The sequence below is a fragment of the Capra hircus genome, chromosome 6, assembly GCF_001704415.2.
Source record: "Capra hircus breed San Clemente chromosome 6, ASM170441v1, whole genome shotgun sequence".
NCBI classification, from domain to species: Eukaryota; Metazoa; Chordata; class Mammalia; order Artiodactyla; family Bovidae; genus Capra; species Capra hircus.
This window is the reverse complement of record NC_030813.1, coordinates 24,549,370-24,565,652: the sequence shown is the minus strand read 5'-3', so window position 1 is coordinate 24,565,652 and position 16,283 is coordinate 24,549,370. Positions and strand designations below refer to the sequence as shown.

Genomic DNA, 16,283 nt, shown 5'->3' with positions numbered 1-16,283 from the left:
TACTGATTTTTATATTATTATTATAAATACTTAAACTGGACAGAAATGCAGTTTATAGTGTTCTTTATTGGTCAAAGAGAAAGATTGCAATGGAGGCTTTGACTGGAAGAACTGGGGAAAATTGATGGAAGATCCCTTCATTTTTATCTTGAAAGCACAGCAGTGATTTATACTTGTTTGGTTTCTCCAGCGCAACTGCTGTTTGGATGCATGTCCACTGCTCTTTCTTTCCATGGAAAATGTTATTTTTAGATTGTCACTATTTGTTGACTTAGGTGAATATCTTCCATCTTTCATCAGAATGACTCAAACAAAAAAAATAATAAATAAAAATGTATTATTCCAAATTCATAAATCTCAAAAAATTTCAAGGAAATATAGATAATTAAATGTTTTCTAAGTGTACAGCATTTATTCTCATGAATCTATAATAAAATGTAATTTGTATCTGGAAAAGATTTTGAAAAATCATTCTATTTTCCTTCAAGTATGAAGTAGTGTCTTTTAATCACACCTGTTTGCCTTGTCTCTATAGTGCATTGCAAGTTCCTGGAGTGTGAGGGCCATCATTCCCACCATTCACATGAAGTTTTGACTACAGCAGCTGTGCAATAAAGTATAACTGACTCCTTAGATGATGTAAGAGTCATCTCTTATACCCCTTAGGAATATGAAGGTCATGTACAAGTACATAAAAGAAATAGATGTTGCCTGTGACTGCCTGGGATCTTTCTCTCTTTGCCACCCACAGCCCAGCACGCACCGCATGCTTATGCGTTTCTGACATCCGTGGGGGAAGAAAAATGTTAAGAGTCTGTACAGTTCTTTCTATGCAAGAGATCTGTGGGAGGAAGCTAGATATATGCCCATAAGAACAAAGAAAAATGTCAGGCTATGCACTGAGCAGGCAGAAAAAGGAATTTTAAAGATAAGAGTAGGAACTAGCTGAAAGCTTGGTACTTAGCTGCTTTTACCAGTGTCAAGTGTTCTAGTAAAGATGAATGCTCTTTTGGATGTGTTGGTAGAGAATAAGATAGCTGATTAAATAACCAAAGGCATTCATCCTCCTGGGATTTCCCAAGGGTTAATTTTCAACACTCCGCATTCTACCTTATTATCTTCTCATAGGCAGGCTAAGTGGTGGCTACACTTCTGAGTATAATCTATCTGGATCAGATGAAACTCCAAGCTTTTCTACTTAAAATGTATTGACTATCCAGTGCTGTTATTGCTAATGATCCACAGGTGGGCAACAGGATTAACCCCTTTTAAAAAAATACTTATTTATTTGGCACATGGCACAGGGGCTCAGTAGTTGCCCCACTCTGCGGCATGTGGGATTTTAGTTGGCAAACCAGGGATTAAACCTGAATCCCGTGCATTGGAAGGCAGATTCGTAACCACCAGACCAACACAGAAGTCCCTAGAATTAATTATTTTTTAAAGGGGATATGGCTCCTTGAATAAGTATTTAATTTTTTTCTTATAACGACTACCTTTGGTTAAAAAATCAACACACACACACACACACACACACACACACACACTTCACCTCTATTACATTGAATGCCTTCTTGTGTTTTCTAAACTCTTTTACTTCATTTTAAAAAATATTAGTCATGACCCACTTAAAGGGAATTAACTTATAATTTGAGAAACCCCGTCCATTAGCATGAACACACTGATAAAATGACAGGTCTTGGCTGAATTCATAAATTGTCAGTTTAATGTGATTCTTTCTGCAATTAACATGGAGGGAGCCATGATACGTGCAGAGCTGATGACTTCTGAGGATCTCATTGAGACTCCTATTATCCCACGTTACTCCTAAAGCATTATCAGCAGAGGACGTACAAGAGGTGCCATGGATGGCTGAGAGCACGATTCTGAAACTGGGCCCCTGACTCAGATGTGACTTGAGCGCTTACTTGCTGTGGAATCATAGGCAAGGCACTTCAACTCTGTGTCTGAGTTTCCACATCTAAAAAGTTGTTTAGGGCAGACATCCTGGAATGTGAACTCAAGTGGGCCTTAGAAAGCATCACTACGAACAAAGCTAGTGGAGGTGATGGAATTCCAGTTGAGCTGTTTCAAATCCTGAAAGATGATGCTGTGAAAGTGCTGCACTCAATATGCCAGCACATTTGGAAAACTCAGCAGTGGCCACAGGACTGGAAAAGATCAGTTTTCATTCCAATCCCAAAGAAAGGCAATGCCAAAGAATCCTCAAACTACCACACAATAGCACTCATCTCACACGCTAGTAAAGCAATGCTCAAAATTCTCCAAGCCAGGCAGGCTTCAGCAATACATGAACCGTGAACTTCCAGATGTTCAAGCTGGTTATAGAAAAGGCAGAGGAACCAGAGATCAAATTTCTAACATCTGCTGGATCATGGAAAAAGCAAGAGAGTTCCAGAAAAACATCTATTTCTGTTTTATTGACTATGCCATAGCCTTTGACTGTGTGGATCACAATAAACTGTGGAAAATTCTGAAAGAGATGGGAATCCCAGACCACCTGACCTGCCTCTTAAGAAACATCTATGCAGGTCAGGCAGCAACAGTTAGAACTGGACATGGAACAACAGACTGGTTCCAAATAGGAAAAGGAGTACGTCAAGGCTGTATATTGTCACCCTGCTTATTTAACTTCTCTGCAGAGTACATCATGAGAAACGCTGAAGAAACACAAGCTGGAATCAAGATTGCTGGGAGAAATATCAATGACACCACCCTTATGGCAGAAAGTGAAGAGGAACTAAAAAATCTCTTGATGAAAATGAAAGAGGAGAGTGAAAAAGTTGGCTTAAAGCTCAACATTCAGAAAACGAAGATCATCCGGTCCCATCACTTCACGGGAAAGAGATGGGGAAACAGTGGAAACAGTGTCAGACTTTATTTTTGGGGGCTCCAAAATCACTGTAGATGGTGATTGCAGCCATGAAATTAAAAGACGCTTACTCCTTGGAAGGAAAGTTATGACCAACCTAGATAGTATATTCAAAAGCAGAGACATTACTTTGCCAACAAAGGTCCACCTAGTCAAGGCTATGGTTTTTCCAGTGGTCATGTATGAGTGTGAGAGTTGGACTGTGAAGAAGGCTGAGCACCAAAGAATTGATGCTTTTGAACTGTGGTGTTGGAGAAGACTCTTGAGTCCCTTGGACTGCAAGGAGATCCAACCAGTCCATTCTGAAGGAGATCAGTCCTGGGTTTTCTTAGGAAGGACTGATGCTAAAGCTGAAACTCCAATACTTTGGCCACCTCATGCAGAGTTAACTCACTGGAAAAGTCTCTGATGCTGGGAGGGATTGGAGGCAGGAGGAGAAGAGGACAACAGAGGATGAGATGGCTGGATGGCATCACTGACTCGATGGACATGAGTTTGAGTGAATTCCGGGAGATGGTGCTGGACAGGGAGGCCTGGCGTGCTGTGATTCATGGGGTCGCAAAGAGTCGGACACGCATGAGTGACAACTGAACTGACTGAAGTGAAAAAATATAAAGTTTAAAAATACATTTACTCTAATCTTACATTTGATAAAATAACAGTATTAGTAATAAATGTTACCAAAGAATCTAAAAATATTCAAGAAGATATATCAAATTATTAACAATTATTCTGAGAATAATTGATAACATTTATGGACTATTTTAACTGTCTACAATATTATATACTTCTCTAAAGCTAGATTATTTTAAAAATATTTACTATGAGCATGTGCTATTTCTGTGATCAGAAAAATTAATAATAAAACTGGATTTCAAAATAAAAACATGGTGATTATAATTTTTCTTCATGATAGTGTTGTGAAAATTAATTGAATAAAAATAAATTAAAATTCTTTAGAAGTGTTAATACTAGTATGTTTATTATATATATAATTAATATAGAAGTGTATGTTAATTTATATTATATTAATATATTAGTTTATGAAAGTAAAAGTGTTAATCGCTCAGTGGTGTCTGACTCTTTGCAACCCCATGGATTATAACCAATCAGTCTCCTTTGCCCATGGAATTCTCCAGGCAAGAATACTGGAGGTGGTTACCATTCTCTTCTCCAGGATATCTTCCCGACCCAGGGATCAAACATGGGGTTCTCCATTAGCAGGCAGATTCTTTACCGTCTGAGCCACCAGGGAAGCCCATATTATTTTATAACAGTATAATAATACAATATTTATAGTATAAGTACAATTGTTATATTGTGATTAGGCACCTAGAGAGTTGTATCTTTCAGCCAAAGTCAATTTATCTAATTTTCTCAGATTTTTGAAGTATAAAGGTATATGACTCTGCAGACACTTGTGTGTGGTGCTCTTAGATGATATAAATTTGTTCTTAGACATTTACTTTTGTTGACTGTATTCAATATCAAATTATTAATATGTTATGACTTTAAATTTAGTTTGTAAACTTCAAGCTAGAACTTGGAGCAGGCTGTTTGAGGCAGAGACCCTTGGAACAAACTCTGTTGTAATAGAGACCTGCAGAGTCAAGTCTATTGTAATAATGCATATCCAAATTTACCCTATTGGTATCTGATAGTGGTACACATTTGGCTCTTGCCAGGTGGCACTAGTGGTAAAGAACCAGTCTGACAATGCAGGAGACAAAGAGATGCAGGTTCACTCCTTGGGTTGGGAAGCTCCTCCGGAGGACAGCATGGCAATTCACGTCAGTATTCTTGTCTGGAGAATCCCATGGCCAGAGGAGCCTGGAGGGCTACAGTCCATATGGTTGCAAAGAGCTGGACACAACTGAAGCGACTTATTAGATAAATTATGGAAAGCTTTTAAGACAGAAGATCTTATTGCTGTACCAGGGCACTCTGGTGACTATGAGAATGCGCGTCATCAAAGGTGAACAACTGATGGTGTAAATTTTGACTGAGGATCTCCACTTGCTCTCTAAATTCCATCCTTGTGTTTTTACTGGTTTCATACTTCCTGCAGGCAGCTCCCAGCCAATGATTGAGCCTGGCAAGGATATGAAAGCAGTCCTCCCCCTGGGAACTGTGGACGTCTCTGAGGAGGGACTTGAGCTGGAGGAGTCCCTCATGGCTTTCTTGAACTTTTGATTTTAGTTAAGTAATGATACATATTGGCAATGGCACCCCACTCCAGTACTCTTGCCTGGAAAATCCCATGGACGGAGGAGCCTGGTAGGCTACAGACCACGAGGTCGCTAAGAGTTGGACACGACTGAGCGACTTCACTTTCACTTTTCACTTTCATGCATTGGAGAAGGAAATGGCAACCCACTCCAGTGTTCTTGCCTGGAGAATCCCAGAGACGGAGGAGCCTGGTAGGAGGTAGTCTATGGGGTCGCACAGAGTCGGACACGACTGAAGCAACTTAGCAGCAGCAATGATGTATAGCATAAGATGAATAGAAATAAGAAATCAAAGCAATGGCAAATGGAAGAAACAAACAAGCTCCTTCTAAGAGTTAATACCAAGCATCAATACGGTTGCTGATGTTGGCTGTAATAATTGATTCTGAGCATCCTGACATTTAGGGAAGGAGAGCATGGTTTACTCTAGGCTTTTGTTATCAGAGTGGAATATGATCTATTATATAAGTAAGCAGCGCATCAGCAGTTCAGTCAATAAATGCTGTGAGTATAGTTGGTCCCACCCTGTGCTTTGAGAGGCAATATGCTGATAGGATCCCTGAGGTCACTTTTATTTTTTTTAATGTTTTTCCTCTAATTTCATTTATTTATGTTGACATATGTTTAACTTACAATGTTGTCTTAGTCTCAAATGTACAGCACAGTGATTCAGTCATACACACACACATACAAATATTATATATTCTTTTTCAGATTCTTTCCTATTATAGGTCATTACAAGATATTGTGTATAGTTCCCTGTGCTACACAGTAGGTCTTTGTTGTTTACCTATTTTATATATAGTACTGTCCAACCAGTCCATTCTGAAGGAGATCAGCCCTGGGATTTCTTTGGAAGGACTGATGCTAAAGCTGAAACTCCAGTACTTTGGACACCTCATGCAAAGAGTTGACTCATTGGAAAAGACCCTGATGCTGGGAGGGATTGGGGGCAGGAGGAGAAGGGGATGACAGAGGATGAGATGGCTGGATGGCGTCACGGACTCGATGGACGTGAGTCTGAGTGAACTCCGGGAATTGGTGATGGACAGGGAGGCCTGGCATGCTGCGATTCATGGGGTTGCAGAGTCAGACACGACTGAGTGACTGAACTGAACTGAACTGAACTGAGTGTGCACATGTTAATCCCAAATTTCTAACTTACCTCTCCCCACACCCTTCATTAGTCCCTTTGGTAACCATAGGCTTGCTTCCTATATCTGTGACTCTACTTCTGTTCTGCAGATAAGTTCATTTGTATGGTGTCTTTTTTTTTAGATTCTATATACACATCATACCATATGATATTTGTCTCTTTCTATCTGACTTACTTCACATAATATGATAATTCTTAGGCCCATCCATGTTGTGGCAAATGACATTATTTCATTTGTTTTTATCATTGAGTAATATTCTATTGTATATACAGCACATCTTCTGGAGCAAGCACTTCTTATACTGAAGAGCCTGACTTACTTTAAAAGAATAAAAACGTAAGCAAAGCTAAGTTTTTTAGAGATGGGAAATGTCTCTGCAACTATATCATTAATTAGCATTTTAATAAGTTAGGATTTTGATGCCAAGAGTAGTAAGTAAAATTGGTGTGTGATTCTAGAGCCAGACATCTTGGAATGTGAAGTCAAGTGGGCCTTAGAAAGCATCACTACGAACAAAGCTAGTGGAGGTGATGGAATTCCAGTTGAGCTGTTTCAAATCCTGAAAGATGATGTTGTGAAAGTGCTGCACTCAATATGCCAGCACATTTGGAAAACTCAGCAGTGGCCACAGGACTGGAAAAGGTCAGTTTTCATTCCAATCCCAAAGAAAGGCAATGCCAAAGAATCCTCAAACTACCGCACAATTGCACTCATCTCACATGCTAGTAAAGTAATGCTCAAAATTCTCCAAGCCAGGCTTCAGCAATACATGAACTATGAACTCCCTGATGTTCAAGCTGGTTTTAGAAAAGGTAGAAGAACCAGAGATCAAATTGTCAACACCCGCTGGATCATGGAAAAAGCAAGAAAGTTCCAGAAAAACATCTATTTCTGCTTTATTGATTAGGCCAAAGCCTTTGACTGTTTGGATCACAATCAACTGGAAAATTCTGAAAGAGATGGAATACCAGACCACCTAACCTGCCTCTTGAGAAATCTGTATGCAGGTCAGGAAGCAACAGCTAGAACTGAACATGGAACAACAGACTGGTTCCAAATAGGAAAAGGAATACGTCAAGGCTGTATATTGTCACCCTGCTTATGTAACTTCTATGCAGAGTACATCATGAGAAACGCTGGACTGGAAGAAACACAAGTTGGAATCAAAATTGCCAGGAGAAATATCAATAACCTCAGATATGCAGATGACACCACCCTTATGGCAGAAAGTGAAGAGGAACTAAAAAGACTCTTGATGAAAGTGAAAGAGGAGAGTGAAAAAGTTTGCTTAAAGCTCAACATTCAGAAAACGAAGATCATGGCATATGGTCCCATCACTTCATGGGAAATAGATGGGGAAACAGTAGAAACAGTGTCAGACTTTATTTTGGGGGGCTCCAAAATCACTGCAGATGGTGACTGCAGCCATGAAATTAAAAGACTCTTACTCCTTGGAAGAAAAGTTATGACCAACCTAGATAGTATATTCAAAAGCAGAGACATTACTTTGCCGACTAAGGTCCGTCTAGTCAAGGCTATGGTTTTTCCTGTGGTCATGTATGGATGTGAGAGTTGGACTGTGAAGAAGGCTGAGCGCCGAAGAATTGATGCTTTTGAACTGTGGTGTTGGAGAAGACTCTTGAGAGTCCCTTGGACTGCAAGGAGATCCAACCAGTCCATTCTGAAGGAGATCAACCTTGGGATTTCTTTGGAAGGAATGATGCTAAAGCTGAAGCTCCAGTACTTTGGCCACCTCATGCGAAGAGTTGACTCATTGGAAAAGACTCTGATGCTGGGAGGGATTGGGGGCAGGAGGAGAAGGGGACGCCAGAGTATGAGATGGCTGGATGGCATCACGGACTCGATGGACGTGAGTCTGAGTGAACTCCGGGAGATGATGATGAACAGGGAGGCCTGGCATGCTGCAATTCATGGGGTCACAAAGAGTCGGACACGACTGAGCGACTGAACTGAACTGAACTGAACTATGTTAAATTCTGATGTCAGAGTTAAACTATCTTCACAAAATACAGATTTCCTCTACTCCTCTACACTTGATTCTCTGAAATTATGTTACTTTTGTAGTCAGCTATTCCTTTACCTGCATAGCCTGTATGTAATTTTCAGAAGTAACTCTTTCCCTCAACCCCAAGGTGACTTTTAGCTTTAAGACTTTAGAGTCTTTTTTTTTAATCAGGGTTCCTTTTAAGCCAGAGTTTGTCCTTGCTAATCTGCATTTTCGGGCTTCGCTGGTGGCTCAGAGGTTAAAGCATCTGCTTGCAATGTTGGAGACCTGGGTTCGATCTTTGGGTTGGGAAGATTCCCCTGGAGAAGGAAACGGCAATCCACTCCTGTATTCTTGCCTGGAGAATCCCATGGACGGAGGAACCTGGTGGGCTACAGTCCACGGGGTCGCAAAGAGTCAGACACGAATGAGCAACTTCACTTTCACTTTCACTAATCTGCATTTTCACCCTTAATGGAACATCCCATGTACTCAATGGGAAAAATATTTTAAAGAAACTTTCCTGCCTTCACATGATAAAAATTATTTTTTTCTCTCATCAGACCTTAACATTCTGACCTACTTGTACTCTTTAAGCTATGCAAAAACAATTTATCTCAAATTTCTTTCACTTTGCTTTGGGTCATCAGCATGACTAACCAGAGGTAATAGCACCCTCTAACCCAATAGTAACCATGACTAGAGATTTGTTTACTTTAAGTAACCGTAGAAATATATTCAGAAGGAAGATGTATTTTTCTTTTGTGATTTAATATAATTATTATATTCCAGAAAATTATATACATATACAAAGAATAAATGGGGCACCATGCTAATTGCTTCCATACACACTAACTTACCTTATTCTTAAACATTTTTATTCTGTACTGTAAACAATGGAGATACTGTGGCTCACAGAGATGAGGTAACACCTCTGAGAAGAAGTGGAAGAGCTAAAATATAAGGCACGCATGACTCAAAACCCTTTCCGTTTCCTTTTCATAAAGCCATGCAACCAAGAGATTTTAAGTTAGTTGAGTTCATCTTTTAATTGCTAATGGCATCATTAGCAATGAGATAAATGAAATTTTTTGCAGCATTCTGAAAGTTTTAGAATGTTCTCATGTCTCTCCCCAAATTATATACATCGTCTTACCTTAAATTCACAATTTGGATACTATGACCCGAAAACATCGAGAAGCTTTTTAATATATAACTAGGAAGTCAAGAATACCTGGAGTAACAGGCAAATTTGGCCGTGGAGTACAGAATGAAGCAGGGCAAAAGCTAATAGAGTATTGCCAAGAAAATGCACTGGTCAGAGCAAACACCCTCTTCCAACTACACAAGAAAAGACTCTATACATGGATGGACATCACCAGATGGTCAACACCAAAATCAGACTGATTATATTCTTTGCAGCCAAAGATGGAGAAGCTCTATACAGTCAGCAAAAACAAGACCCAGAACTGACTGTGGCTCAGATCATGAACTCTTTATTGCCAAATTCAGCCTTAAATTGAAGAAAGTAGGGAAAACCACTAGACCATTCAGGTATGACCTAAGTCAAATCCCTTACGATTATACAGTGGAAGTGAGAAATAGATTTAAGGGACTAGATCTGATAAACAGAGTGCCTGACGAACTATGGATGGAGGTTTGTGACATTGTACAGGAGACAGGGATCAAGACCATCCCCAAGAAAATGAAGTGCAAAAAAGAAAAATGGCTGTCTGAGAAGGCCTTACAAATAGCTGTGAAAAGAAGGGAAGTGAAAAGCAAAGGAGAAAAGTAAAGATATACCCACTTGAATGCAGAGTTCCAGAGAAGAGCAAGGAGAGATAAAAAGCCTTCCTCAGTGATCAGTGCAAAGAAATAGAGGAAAACAATGGAATGGGAAAGACCAGACATCTCTTCAAGAAAATTAGAGATACCAAGGGAACACTTCATACAAAGATGGGCTCAATAAAGACAGAAATGGTATGGACTTAACAGAAGCAGCAGATATTAAGAAGAGGTGGCAAGAATACACAGAAGAACTGTACAAAAAAGATCTTCACGACCCAGATGATCACGATGGTGTGATCACTCACCTAGAGCCAGACACCCTGGATTGTGAAGTCAAGTGGGCCTGAGGAAGCATCATTATGAACAAAACTAGTGGAGGTGATGGAATTATAGTGGCACTATTTCAAATCCTAAAAGATGATGCTGTGAAAGTGCAACACTCAATATGCCAGCAAATTTGGAAAACACAGCTATGGCCACAGCACTGGAAAATTTCAGTTTTCATTCCAATCCCAAAGAAAGGCAATGCCAAAGAATGCTCAAACTACTGCACAATTGCGCTCATTTCACATGCTAGCAAAGTAATGCTCAAAATTTTCGAGCCAGGCTTCAACAGTATGTGAACCATGAAATTCCAGATGTTCAAGCTGGTTTTAGAAAAGGCAGAGGAACCAAAGATCCAATTGCCAACATCCGTTGAATCACTGAAAAAACAAGAGTTCCAGAAAAATATTTACTTCTGCTTTACTGACTATGCCAAAGCCTTTGACTGTGTGGATCACAGCAAACTGTGGAATATTCTCCAAGAGGTGGAAATAACAGACCACCTAGCTTGCCTCTTGAGAAACCTGCATGCAGGTCAGGAAGCAACAGTTAGAACTGGACATGGAACAACAGACCTGTTCCAAATCAGTAAAGGAGTACGTCAAGGCTGTATATTGTCACACTGCTTATTTAACTTATATGCAGAGTACATCATGAGAAATGCTGGGCTGGATGATCACAAGCTGGAATCAAGATTGGCAGGAGAAATATCAATAACCTCAGATATGCAGATGACACCACCCTTATGACAGAAAGTGAAGAACTAAAGAGAGTCTAGATGAAAGTTAAAGAGGAGAGTGAAAAGATTGGCTTAAAGCTCAACATTCAGAAAACTAAGATCATGGCATCTGGTCCCATCACTCCATGGCAAATAGATGGGGAAACAATGGAAACAGTGACAGACTATTTTGGGGGACTTCAAAACCACTGCAGATGATGACTGCAGCCATGAAATTAAAAAGATGCTTGCTCCTTGGAAGAAAAGCTATGACCAACCTAGACAGCATATTATAAAGCAGAGACATTACTTTGCCAGCAAAAGTCCATCTAGTCAATGCTACGGTTTTTCCAGTAGTGATGCATGGATGTGAGAGTTGGATTATAAAGCTGAGCACCACAGAATTGATGCTTTTGAACTGTGGTATTGGAGAAGACTCTTGAGAGTCCCTTGGACTGGAAGGAGATCCAACCAGTCCGTCCTAAAGGAAATCAGTCCTGAATATTCACTGGAAGGAAGGACTGATGTTGAAACTGAAACTCAATAATTTGGCCACCTAATGTGAAGAACTGACTCATTTTAAAATACTCCAGTGCTGGGAAAAATTGAAGGCAGGAGGAGAAGGGGACAACAAAGGATAAGATGGTTGGATGGCATCACCGACTCAATGGACATGAGTTTGAGGAAGCTCTGGGAGTTGGTGATGGACAGGGAAGCCTGGCGTGCTGCAGTCCATGGGGTCACAAAAAGTCGGACACAACTGAGTGACTGAACTGAACTGAACAGAACTGATGGGACACTATGTGCCATGCATTGTTCTAAGGGCTTCATACTCACTACTGTATTAATAATATTATCATTTCATATAATGGAAGCTAAAGCCCAGAGAGCTTAAATAATTTGCCCAAAGTCACACAGAGCCAGGGTTTGAATGTAGACTCTAGACTCTGGTCTGTCAACCACGACTCTATGCTGCCTAAGCTGCTGCCGCTCAGTAACAATGAGTTATAAGCGCATCTTTATTTTTACTACATGAAATATCACCTGTTTCAATTTATTCTCCAGTCAAGAGGTTTCTTTATACCAAGAGAAACTAAACCTCTCTTTCTTCAGTGGCCAGACCAGACTCTGCACAAACATACAAGGAGACAGAGAGAATTCTTCCTGATGTATTAGAAGAGAGCACATTGCAGAGTTTACTGGAGGCGCTCACATCCTTAGCAATATTGTTGAAATGTGTTGGTTCTTTAAGTGAGTTGAGATTGAGGTTTTTGTTTGCTTGTTTGTTTTTCAGCTGTGCTGGGTTTTCCTTGCTGCTCTCAGACTTCCTCTAGTTGCGGTGAGAGGAGGATAGTCTTTGTTGTGATGCAGAGGCTTCTGATAGAGGTGGCTTCTCTTGTTGCAGAACCCAGGCTCCAGGCACAGGCTTCCGGAGTCGTGGCTCATGGGCTCCAGAGCTCAGGCTCAGTGGTTGTGGCATATGGGATTTAGTTCCTTCATAGTATGTGGAATCTTCCAGGACCAGGGATCAAACCTGTGCCCCTGCTTTGGCAAGTGGGTTCTTATTCACTGCGCCACCAGGGAAGTCCAAGATTGTGTTTTTATGACTGTTCAGTGTAGAGTACACAGTCTCACGAACAGGGTTGAGCGCTTCTCAGAGACTTATCAGATCCTTGAACCAGAGGAGAAACCACTTAGCCATACCTAGATTTATAGGTTCATATAATTTCCCAAGTGGAAGCTTATGCCAGGCCCAAAGCTAATTTCTATTTCTCATTCCATAACTGAGTTATTTTCTTCTCAACTAATTTTTAAACATCACAAAATTTCCAAGTTACTAAAACAACTCAGAATATCATTTGCTATGGCTATATTTCTAGTTTGAGTACATTCTAACTGAACAATAGTATCAAGATTCTGTCATTCAAAGTTAGAATATTCAGGTAAGTAATCGTCTGTATAAAATAGTTCGTGTTCCACATTATATGAATTTGCCAGTAACCAACTCCAGGCATTGCCTAAGATGTCAAGTACATTGAATGAACCATGACAGAGAATCCTCCTTTCCAAAGGCTGGTAGTCAGTTTTGATGGCAGTTGTCCGTACTAGCTTCTGATTTTCAATAAAAAAGTTAATGTCTAAAAAACAACTGAGGTCTGAAACACAGTTGAGAAACTAAAGATGTGTACAAGATTTTTCACAAGCTGTGCTGGTCACAGTGAGAATGCTGTGATGATTAATTTTTTGTGTTGACTTGGCTATGGGGTTCTCAGATATTTGATATGGTTGTTCAGTGACAAAGTTGTGCCTGACTCTTTGTGACCCCATGGACTGTAGCCCAGCAGGCTCCTCTGTCCATGGAACTTCCCAGGCAAGAATACTGGAGCTGGTTGCCATTTCCTTCTCCAGGGGATTTTTCCCAACCCAAGGATTGAACTTGCCTCTCAGGTATTGGTCAAGCATTATTCTGGGTGTGCCTGTGAATGTGTTTTTGGATGAGATTAATATTCAAATCAGCAGATGAGTGAAATATATTACCTCCATTAGGGTGGTTGTCATCCAATCAGTTGAAGGCCTGTATGGGGTCGCAAAGAGGTGGACATGACTGAGCATGCACGCACACACAAAGAGAAAGGCTCCCTGGAGTAAGAAGGAATTCTTTCTGCCTGATTGCCTTGAGCTGGGATGTCAATGTTTCCATGCCTTTGAGCTGAGCTACTGTCTCTTCTTGGGTCTTGAGCTTTCCAGCTTTCAGCCTGGAACTTGCACCACCTGCTCTTCTGGTCTCAGCACTTTGGACTGGGACTAGAACTGCACCATGCACTCTCCCCGCTTCTGGGCCTCGTTTGCCAGCTGAGGTCTTGGGACTTCTCCGACTCTGTAATGCGTTGAGCCAATTCTTTATAATACATCTCTCCAGAGATTTCCATATGTTTATATAAATACATATTTATATATGTATATTCTCTTTGTTCTGCTTCTCTGGAAAACCTGGACAAATATAGTTGTATTTTCAGGAAATTATAGGCAAATGGTTTATTCCTTTCCCAATATATTGAGGCATATTGGTCCATTTTTCTTCGAGCTGAGATCTCTTACAAAGAAATCAAGAGGTTAATTTTCAAGGACAAGTTATTAGCTCTGCCTGTCTGTGGGAAAATGATAAGGCTAAACAAAAGTGAATTCTATTATTGCTTTAAATTATTGTAATGGCCACATAATGTCTGCATATATCTCTAGGGAATAAACAGTCTTTCATCACTTTTTAGTGGGTCTTTCCATATCCTCGTTAGCTCTGAACTCAGAGCTAAAAATCAAGTAGGCACAAAAATCTGGCAGCTAGAAGACCACTTTTTTCATGAACCTGTTTCTCATTTTCCTTAAACTGCTTTTATCTCACCCAGTGTATGATACAGATAAAGGGAAAAAAATTCTTTTCCTCCTCTGATCCTAATATAATGTTATCTGAGGCTTATCAATGACACATCACTTTATACCTATATGACTGCTGGAGTTATTATCATTATTTATTATATTGACTAGTCTTTAGTAACCCTTCATGGCAGGCTCCATGTATCACTCAAAATCTTAGCTAGTGCTATATGTGATGGAACAGAACAAAGATTGAATGCCTCGGTTAGCAGTGATTGGTTGAATATATCCTTCTGCATATTTAGCAGGGGATTATACTAAACTTGGAATCTTACCAGGTATGTTATAGTGGGCAGTTGAAATTTTACTCTCCCACATGTTTTAGACATTGGGTGTGAATTCTTCTTCATGCCTAGCATTACTGAACACAGCTGTCCATTCATGCAACCTTTGCTCTGTTGAATGAAATGAATGGACATGTCTTCTGACCCAATCAATCACGCCCATCTAACTGTGACTACCTTTCCTGTATTTTTATTATCTAAAATTGAATGTTGTATCTACATATAGAAAAGAAAAAGAAAGCATTAGTTGCTCAGTTGTATCTGATTCTTTGCAACCCCATTGACTATAGCCTGCCAGGCTCCTCTGTCCATGGAATTCTCCATGTAAGAATACTGGAATGGATATAAGTTCCCTTCTCCAAGGAATCTTCCCAGCTCAGGCATTGACCCTGGGTGTCCTGCATTGCAGGCAGATTCTTTACCATGTGACCCACAGGGAAGTCCATATCTACATATAATTGCTTATAGTTCACATTTTATATACAGTTGCCTATTCTGAATTCCAAAAAAAGATCCTACATAAAACAAGTACCAATTTCTAGACCCTTAATAATAATTTTTGAAGAGAGTGGTAAAAACACAATTTTTCATGGAAATTAAAGCCAGATGCATTATGTGAAAGAAAATATCAAATGAGCGCTATGAATGTTCTACTTAAAGACTAAATGTGTATTAGCTCGTGTTTACTAGAAGGAAGCATTGCTGAAAATTCCTTGGGCTAGATGCTTACTTCAACATTACCTAAAAGAAAAATACTAATCATTTTAAGGAGATGGGGGATATTTGTTAATTTTTTTTGAGTGAACCTGGATTTAGGCTTTGCTGCTGCTGCTGCTGCTGCTAAGTCGCTTCAGTCGTGTTCGACTCTGTGCAACCCCATGGACTGCAGCCTACCAGGCTCCTCTGTCCATGGGATTTTCCAGGCAAGAGTACTGGAGTGGGGTGCCATTGCCTTCTCCTGGATTTAGGCTTTAGCCCTACCATATATCTGAAGTTTAAGACTGACCTTTCTTGCAGTTGATAGAATCAGCCTTATTTCTTTCTAATTCACTGTTCAAATCAATGGTTTGTCTATTATCTATTTTAGGAGAATTCGTTTCCATAACTCAAAATTAAAATCTAAATGTGCTTTTCATTACATGTAAAAATCAATTGTAGTTAAAGCTGGAATTTTGTTAATACTATCTTTTAAACAAAATAAAAGATGCTTTGGTCTCTCCTTAAAAAGAGCTGACAATTTGGCAGCCTCCTGATTCTCCTCCATCTGTAACTCCTTCTTGATAACCAATCCATGAAACAGGGGACAGGATTTCTCCAGAACAGTGCAAAGCATCAGCCAACGCAAAGCTGCCCTCTTTGCCTGGATGCACTATTTTTATGTTTTGTTTTTCCCAAGGCTTTTTCCAATGCATTTCTAGACTGTGTAGATGGAAATAAAGGATAAAAAGTACAAT

At 39.9% G+C, this 16,283-nt stretch overlaps 1 protein-coding gene across 1 annotated transcript in view; it reads right to left on the bottom strand.

Moving 5' to 3' along the window:
- The window catches only part of EMCN (endomucin), a 127,463-nt gene that overhangs the window by 24,888 nt on the left and 86,292 nt on the right, over positions 1-16,283 (bottom strand). The window lies entirely within an intron of this gene.